The sequence below is a fragment of the Myotis daubentonii genome, chromosome 6, assembly GCF_963259705.1.
Source record: "Myotis daubentonii chromosome 6, mMyoDau2.1, whole genome shotgun sequence".
Lineage (NCBI taxonomy): Eukaryota > Metazoa > Chordata > Mammalia > Chiroptera > Vespertilionidae > Myotis > Myotis daubentonii.
In genome coordinates this window covers 24,436,126-24,454,834 of record NC_081845.1, presented here as the reverse complement: position 1 = coordinate 24,454,834, position 18,709 = coordinate 24,436,126, and the positions used below count along the sequence as shown (strand labels likewise).

The following is an 18,709-nucleotide window of genomic DNA, read 5'->3' as shown; positions in this document are numbered from 1 at the left end:
CATCACGAACAGTCAAAAATTCTGGGAAATAGTATGACAATCCTCCCACTGAGGTTTGCTCTGAAAGAGCAACCAAAACCACTCGAAGGGCTTTTCTTTTCTAAAGAAGTGCAATGCATCAGAGAATGCGCATAAAGTGAAACGAACCCTCGACTTGAAATCAGAAGCCAAGATTACAGTCCCGCTGTCACATAGTATAACCCCTGGAGCTTACTGAGCACATTCCCAGTGGCAGGTTTTGTGCAAAGCTTTCTCATTCATTTATTATTATTGTTATTATTTTAAAAACCTAAAAAAATCTTTATTAAGATTCCATTGACATATTAAAATTGTATATATTTAACATGTACAACATGATGTTTTGTGTGTTTTTTTGTTAGTTTTCACCCAATGATATTTTGATATTTTTTCCCATTGAGTTTTTAGAGAGAATGGAAGGGAGGGGGAGAGAGAGAGAGAGAGAGAGAGAGAGAGAGAGAGAGAGGGAGAGAGAGAGAGAGAAACATCAATGTGAAAGAGACACATCTCCCGCAAGTTCCCTGAAAAGGACCAGGGACCGAGCCTGCAACCAAGATACATCCCCTTGACCAGAATTGAACCCAAGACCCTTCAGTTAGAAGGCCGATGCTCTAACCACTGAGAAAGCCGGCTAGGGCTACAACATGATCTTTCAATATCTGTATACATTGTAAAATGATTACCACAACCAAATTAATTAACATATCATTACCTCTACATAGTTATCATTGTAGATGTGTGTGTTGAGAAGATTTAAGATTTATCCTCTTAGCAAATTACAAGTCTACTATACAGTATCTTTAACTAGCATCGCCATACTGTACATGCAGTCTCCAGAACTGAAACTTGATGCCCTGACCAACATCAATCAATTTCCTTCTCCCTACCCCCCTCCGCTGCTGACAACCACCACCCTATTCTCTGCTTTTATGAACTTGCTTACTTTAAATTCCACATATGTGACATCATACAATATTTCTTCTTTTTGTTTTGCAAAGCATGATATACTCCAGGTTCATCCATGTTGTGGCAAATGGGAGGCTTTTCTTTTAAAGGCTGAATAATTTCATGTGTATGTACATGGATTTATCTATCCATTCATTTGTCAAAGGACTTTTTAGCTTGTTCCAAAAATCCAAAAGTTTCTCATTTAATCATTTATTTGCCTTGATACTGGGACAAGTCTTTTATGTAACCTGAGCCTCAGTTTCCCATTTGTGAAATGGAGTAATAATTCTGTATCTGTCAATCTCACTGGATTGTTATGAGGATTAAATATGAATGTGAAAGCTCCTTATAATAAACTTGTTTCTATTATCACAATTAGATTTTCTTGTAATTTATACTTTTTTCTCTGATTTACTGCATTTTTTATTTTGCTAATAAAATAATTTTAGATTTTTGTTTATATGCTTCTTCTGTAAAGCCAATATCTATGTTATTGGCTATTTATAAATATGAATTTTAACATATTAAGTTTTCTTAAAGTGGGCAGCAAAGGAAAGAGGGCAGAGAAAACAGAGCTGGGGAAAAAAACATAGGGAGAGGGAAAATACCATAAATCAAACAGAAGCAAAAAAATCAGTCCTCTCTTTCAAAGTCAGGGACAGGGCGCAAGTCTGGGATTATGACCCAGATGTAGAAATAATCTTTATTCAGAAAAAAAAAACACTCTGCAAAATAATGTTTAGCTAAGGAATAAGTAGGGATAAATTGGATATTAATTTTTATCAAATATATTCAAATTAATTATCCTTTTGATTCGGAAGTATCTTAATTCTTCAGACTAGTATTCTATGAATATAAGGGTTTGAATTTTTACTTAATGGTTCATGTTTGATTCCAAGCTGGACTGCAAATTCTCAAGAGAAGGGGGTATAATTCATATTTTTTGGTATCCCTCTCCAAGCTTGTCAGAGCTCTGAGTCCTCAAGGGGAATGATCGATTTATGGCGAGTACTTTTTGTAGAGTGATGTTTGATGTTCCTAAAATCATCACCACTATCTTCTTAATTAGAACATAGGATTATTAGCCTTTTATTTATGGAAGCAGTTTATGTCAACTGTGAGGAGGTAAGAGCTAAAATCTTAAATGTCAAATAATTATGAAAACTAAATGGCATGAGTTTGGGGAAATTAATCAAGTGAACTTTAGGATAGTATTCAAACAGCAACTATATTCTTGGAGTTTGCATAATTAAAATTTATAGCTAGCATCTCGGCTTTTCCTGCTCAAACGCAGAAAGCCACCACCCAGCCTTGCCAAAGTTGTCATTCTGAGCTTAAATCAAACGTGGGTTCTGCTTCAAGTGGCCATGTCCTCCTGGCATGGTTCCACCATGGCTCAGGTCGCCAGGGCTGGTGCAGAGAGGAAAGTTTACAGCGGTATAGCAAGTAAGAATGTGTCTTTTGATTCTATGTCCAGGGAATTGATTAATTTTGTATAATTGCATTGAGGAGTTATTGAGAGATCAGAGCCAGGGATGGAGTCCACATTTATTCTTCCATCTGTTTTGGCCTGAAAAATGAATCACTTTGAATTCTTACCCTGTAAAGTTGCTATTACACCACCCTTGATGCAAAGCACAGGTCATTTTTATGTGTCAACACTGCTCAGGCTGAGCAACTGCTCAGAGTGGCTCATTCATAGTTCATGCATCTGAAAAGTGGATTATGTGTATTTAGGTTGCTGACTTCACAATCCTATTTCTGATTTCTTTTTTTTTTTTTTAATCCTCACCTGAGGATATTTTTTCCATTGATTTTTAGAGAGAGTGGATGGGAGAGAGAGAGAGACAGAAACACCGATATGAGAGAGACACATCTATTGGTTGCTTCAGGGCCAGGAGCCTGCAACCGAGGTACCTCCCTTTGACCAGAATCAAACCTGGTACCCTTCAGTCCACAGGCTGACACTCTATCCACTGAGCCAAACCAGCTAGGGCTTATTTCTGATCTTTTCATAGCAGAGCCTAAAAGCCTTATATTATATTAGGCTTTTTATTATATAAATTAATTTTTTTCTTTCACATCAGTGTCCTCAATGGAATTCCTTAAATCTGATAGCACAAGTAAATGAATACAGTATAGTTGTTTTTCCTTGAATTCTGTAAATGCCACCTATGAAAATCTCCCCTCCCTCTGTCCTTCCTTTCATCTTTCCCAAATCCACATGTTTTACAGCACAAGAGGATACCAATCAACATTTCAGTTGAAAAGAATTGAGGTATGTAAGCTTCCTGAATCTACCATTGCTTAAAGCATTGCAATATTATATACTAGGGCTGCTAATGACCAGCACATCTTAAAGTGGGATAGCTTTGACTAGTCCTATTCCCCTAAAATCAATTAACCATATATTCTTTGTCTTAACTTTTTTATTGTTACTTCTACCTTTCTGTTGAGTTCCCAGGAAACAGACCTTGGAAATGGGATGGAGCTAAGGGGTGGGATGAACAGTCTTTGTCCAACAGACATGGTGATTATTCCTAATATTTTCAGGTTTCTTTGGAGATTTTGGTGTGAGCAGATGTTATATGTCCTCAGGGTGTCCTTTGTCTGCAATTGAAGATCATCCAAACTCTGAAATCTCACAAGGAAATCTAACGGTTTTTCTTGAACAAAACTAGGAGACATCGACCCCTGCCAGCATCATTAAGAAATGAACTATTATGTTGATCTCCTTACAAAATCCCTGGTTTTCTGAGGAGGTTCTCTCTGTGGTGCTTTGGAAAGTTCTGCTGCTTGTCAAAAGTGATCAATCATGATTCCTAAAAAGCTGTGGCTGGAATTCTAATGGCAACATGTTGTGAGTTGGCTTTTTGCATTAAAAAGTCGTAAGCAGATATTGTCCCCACAAAATGGTAATCTAGAGACTAGATTCCAGTAAAACACTTTTTAATTACATGGGTTTTTGACATTAGTTGGTCATTCATACCATAAATGATAGACTACTCAAAAATGAGAACACAAGCCTCTTATATTTTAACTAAAGGCCTGGTGCACGATATTCATGCAATGAGGGTGGGGGTGGTTCCTCAGCCTGGCCTGCTCCCTCTTGCAGTCCGGGACCCCTCAGGGGATATCCTCCTGCCAGCTTAGGCCCGATCCCCCCGGGAATCAGGCCTAATCCGGCAGTCAGACATCCCTCTCAGAGTCCAGGGCTTTCTCAGTCTGGGACTCCTCGTTCCTTATTGCCCACCTGCAGCAGAGGTGGGAGAGGCTCTTGACACTGCCACTGCGCTCGCCAGCTGTGAGCCCGGCTTCTGGCTGAGCAGCACTCCCCCTGTGGGAGCGCACTGACCACCAGGGGGCAGCTCCTGTGTTGAGTGTCTGTCCCCTAGTGGTCAGTGCACGTCATAGCGACCAGTTGTTTCACCGTTTGGTTGATTTGCATATCAGGGTTTTATTATATAGGATGTATTTTAGTTAAGGATTTAGTTGACAACCAAACACTGGCAAATTCAACATGCTTTTAGAAATTACTTTTACAGGGACTTTGACCCAACCCACACTTAAACTCCTTATCACCCAAATTAATCAGAACATTTTGGCAGTTGTTTGATCAGAGGTATTAGGCTTTCATTGTACACACTGATGTATAATGGGTGAAAGTTTGATGAAAGGGGACTTCCAGAAATGTACCACTGGAATTGCCAATATAATTAATATAATTAAACCAACATTTTATTTTATGCCTTTATTTCCCACTTTATTTATGATTCAGAGTTATGAACTTTGGAATAGTGAGTGTAAATTGAGTACTTCTTGCTATTCAAGGATAAGCTAAAAAGGCAACTTAATATTTCTGGGTAGTTATTACACATAAGAAGTGGTAGGATAATAATCATTAGCACTTATTAGTGTTCTAAAGTGTGATTACTATGTTCTAACAGCATGTTAGGATCTTTATGTGGGTTATCTGACCTCATCCTCATAGCGGCAGCATAACACAATTTCTACAGTTATTTTCATTTTACAGGTGAGAAAACTGAGGTCCAACAAGTTTAGTAAGGATGCAAAGCAGTCTGGGCACAGAGCCCATCTTTTAATCATGATAATTAATTATAGAGAAGTATCCCCTGTTTTCTTCCTAACATTAATCTGCTGCTTTGGCCCTCCATCTTCCCACACCTTCAACAGACACAAGCTGGTAACCTTCCTTGGTAAGTTTACTAGTATTTGGAAGTGATCTTAGAAAAGATGTCTTTTCTGCAGTTCTCAACACATTTAACACCCATCTGCTCATCACTTTTGTACTGACTAGGAATAAATCCACTTGTTTTCATACTTTCTGTTCTTCCTTGAATATAATATTTATCATTTAATATAAATACATATGTTCTCTCCAATTTTCTGAATCATGGGAAATGTTAAGAAGGTATTTTACTGAGCAGAATGTTAGATGAAGTGTGGGAAATTGGTTCAAGTAAAATGGAAAATACATTCAGATGTTATTTATTCTGAACTTTAACACAACATATATTTTTGAGTGCTCCTACATGGGTTCATACACTGAGGGAACAATGATAAAGTAAAGAGCTTAGTGGTGGCACACAAGGGAGAGAGTGCCAGGTAAAAACCTAGGTAAAGACTCAGGACTTGTCTCTGAGGTAATTAAGACGCCTTACCAACGTGTATTTAATTAGAGCCAAATGCAAATATAAAAACATTTCCACCATCTAAGAGGAGGCGTTTGCTTCTTAATTTTTCTCTTTCCACTTTAAAGATGATAATGGCAGGTATGCCCTTTCTGAGATTCGTGGGACAGTGGGGGTTTCGTGTTCTGGGAGCCTGTCAGTCATAAGAGCTGAATTCACTTCTCTCACAAGGCTACAGTCTTCCACTCTCACTGCCCACAGTTATACACATGTCCTTGACCCCTTGTTATGTCAAACTGCCCAGAGCCACAAGCTGGGGCCACCTCACCTTTGGCTGCTCCTTCTTTGGTCTCTGTGGAACCACCTTTCACTGAGAGACTCTATGAAACACTCCCCTGGTGGCACACCTCGGCACAGCTGCTTAAACTTCTTGGAAGACCATCCTCCATTAGCATACAGAGAGCCCTCATCAATGCGCCACATACCCAAAGCCAGGAAAAACAGTTTTCTTCCCAGCAAATCTTCTGAAGATAATAAATGCTGTATTAAATAAAATAATTATTTTATTTCCCCTTTGGCCTGTTTGCAAGGAAGGTCAGATCTCAGTGTTGCCCAATTACTTCTCATAATTGTTTTCCATCCCTCCTACATTACTATATGTTTTTTTCTTAATTTTAACATTTTTTTAAAAATAGATTTTGAGAGAGAGAGAGTAAGGAAGAGGGAGAGAGAGAAAGAAACAACATCAATATGAGAGTGAAACATTGATCAGCTGCTTCCTACATGCCCCCTACCAGGGATTGGGCCCACAACCCAGGCATGGGCCTGACTGGGAATCAAACAGGCAACACTTTGGTGAATGGGATTGACACCCTACCAACTGAGCCACACCGGTCAGAGTGTACTATATGTTTTTTGTCTTACAGAATGGTTTTGACTTTGAGTATTTATGTTTTATTGTAAACTTATCTTATAAGCTTACACATCATTTTGGAAATAGGTAGATGTATAAAGTTTTTATCTTCAACTCTTAAAAAATGTTTAAATTTATGTGTAATGTAATATCGATTAAATCTTTATTTAAACTCTTACCTCATCCTCTGACCAGCCCATACATGTGCCTCTGCTTGTTATGTAATGGTGGAGTTCAGGCTACAGTTCTGGTTCTGAAATGATGAAAACTTCTCAGAGGGGAATCTATTCCCCATGTCATTCATTTTTAATCAACCCATAAATATTTTGTTGTGGTGGGCAATGGCGGTAGTGGTGGCCAAGCAAAGGTGATAATAATGATGATTGGAGTCACTGAAGACTTTGGCATACTTTGATATGTTAATGTAGCTTTTTGTATATTATCAAGATGTTTCATAGCTTTAGCTTAGTTGTCAAGATTGGAGTAAACTTTAGGAAGTGAACTCCTTTTGAGGCAAACCAGTTAGTTTTTTTTTGTTTGTTTGTTTTACTGATTAACTATCAGCTTCATCCAGATTTATAATGTAGCAAGCAAGCTGAATTGGCTATAGGAAGCTTTGTGCAATGTCTTTGAATACCTTATTGTTGACATGAAATCCATAGTTCACAATTTCAGGATATGCTTCTCGAGGGAAGAGAAGAGGGCAGGAGCAAAACAACAATGTGGGAGTTCAAAAGGGTTGAAGATGCACTTGAGGGTATTTGGATTGGCACTCTGAGCTCACGGATGCTTGTGATTGCTTATCTGACTTATCTAAACTGCTGACGTCAAAAGAATTAGGCTAGAAATCTTATGATTACAGCTTTTCTTGTGATCTTTTCTGGTATTTCCTGTTTCCTGTCAGGCCAAATATACTTCGAGGGAGGGTTATTTTATGACATTTCTCTGTTTCTGCCTCAGCTAGAGCCAGCGGTACAGGGAACACGAAGTAAAAATAATTAAGAACAACATCAAAAAGCTCTGTCCAACCCTATCCCCTCACAGTCACTGACATTTCTTTTTAAACATCAAAAAATGTTTCTGTAATGGTTCGGAGTGGGGTGTTATTTTTAATGGAACAAGCTCTATTCATTAAAAAGAAGAAGCCACTTCAATTGTACTTCTAACTATACCTTATTTGGGTGGTATAAGCAGGCAGGCTATGAATGGCCTTATGTAGGCAGCCAAGAAGGCTTCTGAGAGGAGGGAGAGATAGTTTTGAAGGAAAAAGAAGGAGAAATGAACACCAAGGTTACACTTTTCCTTTGGGGACACAAAAACCTTACAGATGCAGGATATTATAGTTTTAAAAGAGTGGTTGTGGATAAGCTTCATAAAATTTTGCCTAAATGTTGCTGGTAAATCTTCAACTTGCTTGCACTGAGCTCAGTATGTTAGCAAGGAGAGACTGAGGGATTGAGAGATTAATCCTTGGTTTATGGGCCAATAGCCACATGCACTGGCTCTGTCTGGCCCACCCTCCTGAAACTCTACCTCTAGGCAGCAATGCAGATAGAAACAGAGCTATTGAACAGGATCTCAGTAACATTTCATTTATGATGGGTCCAGCAACCAGCAGCTACCATCTCTATTTGCCTTATATAACCTTGTTTAAGCTCACAATCTCGTATAAATTCTCACCTCTTGTATTCTTTTCTGGTGGACAACTGACTACCCTTTTAATACACCACAGTCACTCTAGATGGGGAAGGAGAGGAGGGAGATGGGGAAGTTCACAAAAAGAGGACTTGGGACTTGCCCAGAGCAAATATTAACCTAAGTTTGAAAACAAGAGAAATATGTGTACAGATATATGCATATGCACTTGTGGGTACACATATAATTATTGCTTGTGTAGGGTGGACATCACACCTTTATGTAACACAATCAGAGATGTTGCTGCTTGGGAGTAGAAAAAGACAGAAAATTAGATTTAAAGAGATTATTGTGTAGAGAAGAATTCTTGGAGTTGAGGAGCTTAAGGATTTGACCATGGCAGGCAACATGGCTGAGTCAACAACAAGGCTGGACATCAAGGGACTTCAAATTGGCTCTAAGGATGCTATGTAAGCTCTGTGGGGGCCTGAGTTTTCTCATCTGAAAAATGAAGTGGTTCGATTATTTGATCTTTCCATTATACAATGCAAGGACCTGTACTTCTCCACTTGAAATTTTTCAATGGTTCTACAAAACTAAGATTTCTTATCCATATGTAACCTGTTCCCATTAATGTCCTTCCTTCTTTATTCCTTATGCCAAATGTCATACCAAGCTAAATAGATGAATCTCCTGTTCTCAATCATTTCTTGTGCTTTTCTGCTTTTGTATCTACATTCATATTAACTCCTTTACCAAGTAGATCACCTATCCCTTCTTCTTGAGACTTTAACTGATAGACATAGCTGTAATGACTTGACCAGTCCACACAAAGCCCTCCTTGGTCACTCTAGAAAGGGCTGAGTTAACGCCAGCCCTCATGGAGTGTCTATGTCACTTGGTTTGTATTTGAGTATGTGGTTTTATCTAACTCATTACATTATAAACTATATAAAAAACTGTGCTTTTCTTATATATTTTCTTCCTTATCCTGTGGCGGCTAGCCTTGAAAGAATTGTTTGCTTAAAGAAACACAGCAATCTGAAGACAGGAAGAAATATGACTTGGCAAAGGTAGACTGTTCTGGGACTGTGTCAGGTCTTGAATCTGGGGAAGAGATGTGCATGGCTGGAATGGGAGCTCTGGGTGGAAGAATGTCCAGAATACAAGTCCTTCAGGACAGAGTGGTGTCGAGTGGTAAAGTGCTTTGGCTTGATGATTTGTGTATTATTTCTTGTGGGTCTGTATAAAATGTTACAGGACCTGGGAAAATTGGTTTGTACATTAAAGGGAAAATATTCAGCTGGGCCAGCATGGCTCAGTGGTTGAGTGTTGACCTATGAATCAGGAGGTTACGGTTTGATTCTGGTCAGGGCTCATACCCAGGTTGTAGGTGTGCAGATTAATGATTCTCTCTCATCATTGATGTTTCTATCTCTCTCTCCCTCTCTAAATATATATATATATATATATATATATATATATATATATATATATATATATATATATTCGTCATCTCAAAATTCTCAATATCTACTAAATATGGTTAATAAACACTGAACTGATGGTTAGAAGTCCATTAGTATCCTCATCCCAAGTCCAACTCTCCACAGTGGCTAATATATTCCACATCCCATGACTGGGTAGTCCCTAGAATTTTTTGAATTTTGTCCACTGCTTCTTATTCTTGTGGTGTCTTCCATCTCTTTTTCATTTGGAGATATGTAGCTTATTTTGAAATGTACCTCAAAAGTCACCTCTTCTCTGAAAATGCCTTTAACACCCATCATACAGAAAGAATCACCACTCCCTTGTTTGTTGGCACACACTTTCTATATGTACCTTTAGTATAACATGCCACTTATCTAGTTCACTCATTCTATCTATCTATTCAACTCTACCTCAACTCTCTTGGTTCATGAATTTTTATTTTCTAAGGAATTAGACAGTACCTGGCACATGATAATCACTAAATAAATTTAGTTGAATAAACAGTTATGGTCCTTCCTCAATGTTCCCACAGAGTATTATTTCTATTGTATCTTAAAACATATGCCATTCTGCCTTGATGTCAGTGAGTTGTTTATGTATTTGTCTTTTCCAACAGCTCAAAACCTCTTTTCCTTCGCAGATACAGAGCATAATGCTATGCATGGAGTAGACACTCAAAAGATAATTATTCAATTGAATTGCTTTGGAAGACAAACCTAAAAATCTGAATGACATATTTATTTCCCTTTTTGAATATTTTGAATAAATAACCAGTAAATATAGGTTTAAAATTCTTCTATTTCTTTGTTGAGAATAAATCCCTATTCAGTTAATACTTCTTAAGTAGTAGAAGATGCTAAATACTTGTATGTAACATTAAGACATTTTCCATTCTGTGACCTCCTAAAGTGTTTCTAATTAATTTTACAGTGTTTGAGAGACTTAATAATTTTTTTTCAAAACTAACTTTGCATTAGTTTAATTTTATATATTTATATTCTATAGCACAATTATCACCAAATCAAACAATAGGGTAATTAGGACTAAAGAGGGTAGAAATAATTTACTTTGAGTCTATAAATCTGTTGAATTTATAATTCTTAATTTTATATACTAATTTAATTGACAAGGAAATCTTTTCTTTTGTTCTATAGAATCCAAGAAAAGCAGTGTGAAACTCAACTAATATTTAAAGAAGATAATGAGGCAAAAAGATAGGTGTACCTAAACGTGGAATGAGTTATAGAGAGAAGGACAGGGAGGGATACAGCAGTTTCTTAGTATCAACTCCCATGGAAAAAGGCAATAAATGATTTCTGTTAAAATGCTAGAAGAAAATAGTGATCCCTGTTAAAATGCTGGCACCCTTGCTTCTCCCAATGTCTCCCACCCCATCTTCTGTCTAGGACCCAGAGAAGAAGGTGGGGGGGAGGGGGGAAAAGAACTCTCAAACAATGAAAATGTATCAGACCTGATGCCAGTATAATTCACTGCATGATTATGACAATTGCAATTGGTATTAGAATGTGGAAACTGACCAGAAAGGTGTGACTTGTCTACATCCTGTTTCAGGCAGGCATTCAGTTGAACTTTTCAGTGTCAAAGTCCTGAGCTGGTTGCTGAAATGCATGTTATATTTTAAGAGAAAGAGAAAGAACAGAAAAGGTAGAACAATTGGGCTTAGCATTTGCATAGGAATGTAACTAAATATTATTGAGTATGCAGTACTCAAGTATAGGACCCAGCACCTGGTAGCTCAACCAATGTGTAATGGAGATAATGCCTTTTGAAATATATCTGTATGCTTTTTACTTTTGTACTGTCCTGTGTGTATCTTCTCCTGCTACCCCACCAGAGGCACCAATCAGGGATGATTAGAAATGCTATAGCAAGAAGGAAAAGAGAAAGAGAGAGAGTTAGTATTCATCATTTGATCTTTATAGTAAGAGGTTTTTTTGTTTAGTTGGTTTATTTCTTGGTTTTTGTGTGTGAGTTTGCAGCAGAACAATAAATTTGAGAACTGATCTTTGTGAAAAGGTAAAGAAACTCTCTATTTTTTATTACATCCCATTAACAGTGAGAGTTAGGCCTACAGATATGGTTTGTTGCTCCTTCCACACTGAGGCTTCCTTCTCCTGGGGAGAAGGAGATGGCATAGGGTAAGCCATCTACTCCTGACACCCTGGGGAGTTGTGGGGAAAAGACTCCAAAACAGAACCCAAAGTTCAGATGAACATGCCTTTGCTTCCCCATCTCAGGTTGGTCGATTTTAAATAGAACTTTATGGAAAGGTCTACACTGTATATCCCCTTGGCTGGGGCATCATATTAAATCACAAGTACTTTGAGCTTTGCTTACTATTTTGATATAGTGTATATACCTACTATGTACTACGAAGTGTATTGATAATTAAAGAATGAAAATAATCAGAGAGTAGAAAAGAGCACACATTTTCAATTGCTTCTATAAATTAAAAAATAAACGGGAGTTTTTGGTAGTTTTACAATAAAGCTTCTAATGTTTTCCTTTTAAAAATTAATCAGATGCAAGAGTCAATGCTTTGCTGTCCAGTTAAACCAGTCTTGTTAAGGAAAAAAAAAAAAAAAAAAGGGAAAAGAAACTGTTTCCAGGCAAAGAGCAAAGGACGTGGGAATAACATCCTCCATTCAGCTCCATCTCCTCAAAAGCTCATTTGTAGGACCGAGTAAACACACACCTTCCGCATTCTATTTTTGAAATTATGTAGAGAAATATACAGACTGTTATCTGTAAACGAAGTAACCTTCGAAATTCAGTTGATGTAAAATGTCTCAAGATGCGTGAACAGATAAATTATTTTTAAAGTATATAAAAGCAGGCATAATTTATGTGCAATTTGCTCTAAAATTTTATATGTATCAGTAAATTGCTACTTCTCTGTGTGAAAAGCGAACTGTCTCACATTAGTTTTGCACATACTTTAGATATTTGTAATAGTTCTGAAATTCAGTCTTGTGTAGTCTATTTTAAAAGCTACAATGACTAATCCTAATCTTCTGGCAGAATATAAGTTTTAAAATGATTCCATTAAAAGGGAGAACTAGGATTCATATTTCTTAAGTAATCTGTGTCTAGAAAAAATGTTCATTCATGCATTTAATGGTAACTCGGAGGCTATTTTGTTCTTTCTGATAATTTCCCTTTTTCACTTATCAAAGTGTACTGAGTAGCTGACATGTGAATGATTCTAGGGAGAACACAAAGAAAATAGAATGTATTCCAGGTTTTGAACAAGCTGAAAAATCTAGGAGGGGGAGGAAGAAAATGTACATTAATTATACTAAAATAAAGTGATTTGCCAGTGAAATAAATACAAAGAAAGTTCTGTGAGCCCTCAGAAGAGAAAGACATACTTTTCCTGAGTAATCTCAGGAAGGCTTTGCACCGGAAAGGGCATATGAGGGTCTTAAGGAATAACAGAAGCTAGGGACATGGAGGAAAATCAATTCAGGCCTTGAGAACAATAAGCAGACAGCAAGTAGGAAGCTGTGGGATGCTTGTCCTGTCTGGGTGGGATGTAAGTGCTTAGAAGGCAGTAGTGACAAATACGGTGGGAAAAGTGAGCTTGTTCCATCCAGAGAGTGGAGAGCTTTGAATGCAGGATAAAACAATTAAGATTTTCTCTGCAGACCATGAAGAATCATTGAAGGATTTTGAAGAGGGGCGAGATATATTCTGATTTTTCTTTTGATGTTATTGATCTGAATCACAGAGTAGAAAGAAGAGGGGTAGAGAGGGTACTATAGTTGGAGGCTATTACAACATTACAGATAAAACTGCATGAGAATTGACTAAAGGCCACATATATAACCGAATAGAAAGAAGGCACTACGGTGCTGAAAAATAGCACCAATATTAATAATTATGCCAGTTAACATTTACTGAGAATGTAGTAGGGCTTAGGTTCTTTCTAGGTACTTATTTCTTGCATTATCTCATTTAATCCTTACCGTTTGTGAAGGTGTTAATGTTATTCCCTTTTTACATAAGAGGAAACGGAGGCAGAGAGAGATGAAGTAATTTGCTCAGGTTTACACAGGTCAGTAACAGATAGTCAGGATTTAAAACTTAAAATCTCAACATTGCAACAACACTCGATTACTCTTAACCAGTCTTATGTACTTAGAACCAATTGGAATTGGAGAGCTGGAGAGAGCAGTTGTGAACCTAGGCTTCTGCAGGGGTGAGGTCTTTATGAAAACAAGGAAGTCAGGTGAAAGAACAGGTTTGGCTCAAGGTGAGATGATGTGTTATGGTTTTGACTCAATTTTGCATCTGCATTTCATAGACAGATTAAATCATCAATGATTATTATCCAGTAGAGCTACAGACTAAATGCAGGCTAACATCTACAAGAAGTAGTTTTAGAAAAATGTTATGAGTTAATGTCAAGTAATCTTTCATTAAGACTAATTGATTCTTTGATTATAGCAATTTGTCCTGCTTTGAATGAAATCATTAATATTGATGAGTGTTGGAAAGTGTGTTTGAATTTTTCTAAGTGTTTTATGCATTTTATAGCCAATACTTTCAGTTGACATAGAGGTTTAAACTAACAAGGGCTTGTTTCCATGCTGAAGTTGTAGACAGAATTCTGATTCATAAATTGATAATTTTTCTTCTCTCATTAAGCATTTGATTCATCTCTGAATCCTTGGTATACATTAAGTATCCAATAAGTGCTCTCTGAATTATAATGATCAAGTGTTCAGTCTTCAACATCTTTAATTTATGTCATGCTTGATACGTGAGGTATTTTAACATGGCACTTTAAATGTCAATTTGAATTGTAGAGTGCTGGAATCAGAGAATTCCTTTGGAGATTTTCTCATCTGAAGTTGTTTGATTTTAAGGGCTGAGTGAAAAGCTAATTTATATTTGTATTGAAAGACAGGACAAGTACAATGACTACGGAGAAAATAAATTTCTTTTTGAGGGAGTTGTGTGTTTTTATATTTTCCTGAAGCCAAGGGTTATTGAAATGGGAACAAGCTTAATAAATAAGTAAAATGTAATGCAATATTTAGGCCAGGAACACCCAAATGAAAGGTAAGTTCTATAGCTGCAGAGTTTGCAGTTATTTGGTTGAATTCTGAAATCAAATTATTTATTCAACTAAGAACAAGGCCTGCTAAGGGATGTCTAGTCTTACATAGATTGCAGACTGGAATCACAATTAGAATAATATTTGCACTTACAGCACTTGAGAAGTCATGTATTTCTTTCCTGCCCTTTTTCCCTTTCCCCACTCTCCAACTTCTGGGCAAGGTCTCACCACCAAGCTCTAAAGCTTACCTTCTATTGACTATAAATGGGGATTTTTCTCAGGGCCTTCCCAGCACTTGAAGCTTGGATCTAAAACTAAAGTCTACAAAGTAAATAGAAAAGCTCTAACCGGTTTGGCTCAGTGGATAGAGCGTTGGCCTTCGGACTCAAGGGTCCCAGGTTCTATTCTGGTCAAGGGCATATACCTTGGTTGTGGGCACATACCCAGTAGGGTGTGTGCAAGAGGCAGCTGATCGATGTTTCTCTCTCATCGATGTTTCTAATTCTCTATCCCTCTCCCTTCCTCTCTGTAAAAATCAATAAAATATATTTAAAAAATAAATAGAAAAATGTAAAGGAAGTACAATCCTTTGACTTATTTTTTATGGCAATACTATTTATTTTTCTGGATAGGCCAAGATTTATGAGTTCTCATGTTTGCCCATCTACATATAGTCAATAAAGCCATATGTTGGTTCACATTTAAGTTACTCAGAACATGCCCTCATCATGTAAGTTTTGTGGACTAGATATGGGCCTTTGAGATACAAATCTGGTTCTGTCACAGCCTCAATGTGTGACCCTGGACAAGTTGTTTAGTCTCTTTGAACTATTCACTTGATCTAGTGTTAACTAGATAATTAGACCACCCTTCATTTTCTTCATAAAGGAAAAATGATGGGACTATTAATAACATTAAGTAATTGGGTACAATTCAATGGACTAAACTGATGCTCTGACTGGGCATGCCGATCTAACCTCCAGAATCCTTCTCCAGGGTGAACAGTGCCAATGCTCAGCTCTGGGGGGCACGCCCAGATGCACACACCCTGCCATGTAAAGATGACAAGCCTCTCTTCCTCTTGTCACCCCCATTTCCTCCTCCAGCCTTTGAATAGTCACCAATAGTCTCCAGTGAATGCCCCTCTGAAGATGACAGGACGGCTCACACGTGTCACCTCCTCTCTAGCACTTTCTCACTCTCTTCAGGGAACACTGTTCCCTTCTGCCTCCCATCACTCACAATTCAGTATATTTCATCTTAAAATCGCTCACGAATACATTTTTATGCATTTACTTTCCCATAAATCTTTTTGCTCTCCCCTTAATTACCTAAGCAAAATCTCAGAATACTCTTCTGTTTCACTTGTGAGAAACAATGTTCCAGTCTTGTCTAGAAGTATGAGCAAAAATAACGATGCCCTTCACTAAGGAAAAGAACAGCTGAAAACTTTAAGGTTAAATATGACTTATAAAGAAACACTGACATCTGTCTCTAAAGTCCTTTAGACTGTTGATTCTATTCAGAATTTCTGCAATTTTGTGGTTTTTAAAAACGTAAACCTATTCATCCATTATGGACAGCAGTCAAAATATACATAGACTGTCACAGGATTTAATTTTTCTGTTTTTGGTTACTAACATGGCAAAAATATTGTGTGCTATAAATGTAATAGGTTAAATCCCACAGGTAAAGAGGTAACGAGAGGGGAATAAATGACTGTGGGGAAGGTGGGGGCAGGAGTGGAGATCAGGAAAGTCACTACAAAGGAAAGGATGCTTGAGCTGCTAGACTTTGTAGTTTGAACAGACATTTCCAGTTGACTGAGTCAAAGAAAGACATCCCTAGCCCAAGGCAAGGCTCACAGGCAGGGCACCACTTGAAGAGCAAGTTGTTTAGTATTGTTGAAGAAGAAACTGAGGCGCTGAGGTAAAGGTCAGATGAGAGAGAGAGAGAGAGAGAGAGAGAGAGAGAGAGAGAGAGAGAGAGAGAGAAACAGAGAGACAGAGACACTACTATCTGGTTTGGTGGTTTTTTTGTTTTTGTTTTTGTAGATGCTTTCTACCTTAAACCCCTGTACAAGAACCAAGCATAGCTTAAACCATCACTTTTTCAAAATAAAAACATACCAGATATTTTGAAATATTTTATAAGCGTTCCTGTGTCCCTCACTGGCAGGCTATTATAGTGAAAATGGCTCAGTTGAAGAGCACCTGGTGGGAGGAGAACATGCAGCATCAGCAACAAGGTGTGAGACCATTTGGAAAGTGAAGCAACCGGTCTTTGGGGGCTTCATCATATGGCCCCAAAAGTTAATGTGGAGGATCAGGCTTTATGCTCATGACAAAGTGTGAGCCTGAGAATGGGAAGGCAGGGGAGAAAGAAGACAAGGTGTTGAAATGGAGCCTGCCTTGAAACCAAGGTAGCCACCGAGACATGTTCCAATTAAAGTGAGGCATAATAACACTCAACTAACTCAATTTTGTAACATCCAGAAAAATGTACCTTTTAAGTGATAAAAAAGTTACAGGAGCTCTGTTTTCTCCCTGTAGTACTGCTTTTTTCAGGAACTAGACACCCACTAACATATAACATAAATAATAATACACTTAGTCCCACATGCATGCTAATATCTGCTGACTAGATAGTTTTATCACAGATGTGATTTGAATTATGCATCATACCTATTTAATATTCTGCAACAAACCAAGAGTGGTAATAGTTGAGGTATCACAGTTAACTTTTCTGCCCAGGTGGGTTTTTCCATTTTTCTTATACTACTCACATGAAATTGGGGATTCCTTGGGCATTACCTCATTTCTTCTGACCAAAACCTACTTCTCTGGGCACCCATCTCCTATTTGCCACAGAAAACTCAGTCCTATTGCTTTCCTTCTCTTTCCCAAGTATCCATTGTTTACCAAAGACTAACATTGTGTTTTTCTTCCTTTGAAATCTTTCTTTCCCCCAGACCATTATTTTTTAGTAACATTCTTTTTAGACTTTTAGGCAACTTAAAACAATGCCTGTGTAAATGATTAAAAACAAAATTAGTCAAGTTTTGATTTCCTAATCTCTTTCCATGCGAAAGAGAGAGAGAAGTTTTGGTATATCTTTCCCATCTAGTTCCCCATCTCTCACCACCAATGGTACTAGTATACCAGGGCTAGCCCCGACTTCAAATACATAAACACATGCTCACATTCATTCTTCTACAGTGGACCACCACTTTCCAAATATCTGCCAACATACTCCTTAAGGAAGGTGGCACCCTGCATGCAATCACAGTGTGTAGCATTATCAGGGCCCCTCGAGATCCTTCACAGGGCTCCTGAGTGGTTTTGTGGTTGCACTGCCCACTGTTAGAAACACAGCAAAGTTCTCCGCAACTGACCCGAACACAGCACATTCTTGTAACATGACAAAGCCCCAGTGAATCATTTGCACATTTGTGGAGTTCATTTTTCCTGTCATCAATGAGGGAATCCGTATGACTGCCATTTATCAAAATGGGAAACTGAGGCAAGGAAGTTTACCAACTTTCCCATGACATAAAAAGCTTCCAGGCCAAATTCAGTCCTGGGATCATTCATATAGACTGTGGTTTCATAGTTAAACATTGGACACTTATATTTTAACTTGTATCGAACATTATAAAAAGCAAGCCAAGAAGAATATTCTCTCGGAGATAACTCTGACTTGTCAACAAGAAATGCAGAGGCAGTAATAGACGTTATAGAGCACCCACCCCACCCCCTCCTTTGGGGGCTGACGCTCAGGAAATTCCACTTGCTTCAGCCATGGGGCAAGCAAGTGGTGAGCTGAGCCCAGGACCCAGATTTCTTGATTTTCAGGCTATTAATGCTCCCCCTACCACCACATTTAATTTTAAGATGCATTTCTATCACAGAGCAAGCATTCGTTCGTCACAGACCTCGGACCCTCTGCTGCACAGCCCGTCTTCTT

At 37.9% G+C, this 18,709-nt stretch overlaps 1 protein-coding gene across 3 annotated transcripts in view; it reads right to left on the bottom strand.

The window, feature by feature from the left end:
- PDE7B (phosphodiesterase 7B) overlaps window positions 1–18,709 on the bottom strand; it is a 275,867-nt gene that overhangs the window by 113,589 nt on the left and 143,569 nt on the right. The window lies entirely within an intron of this gene.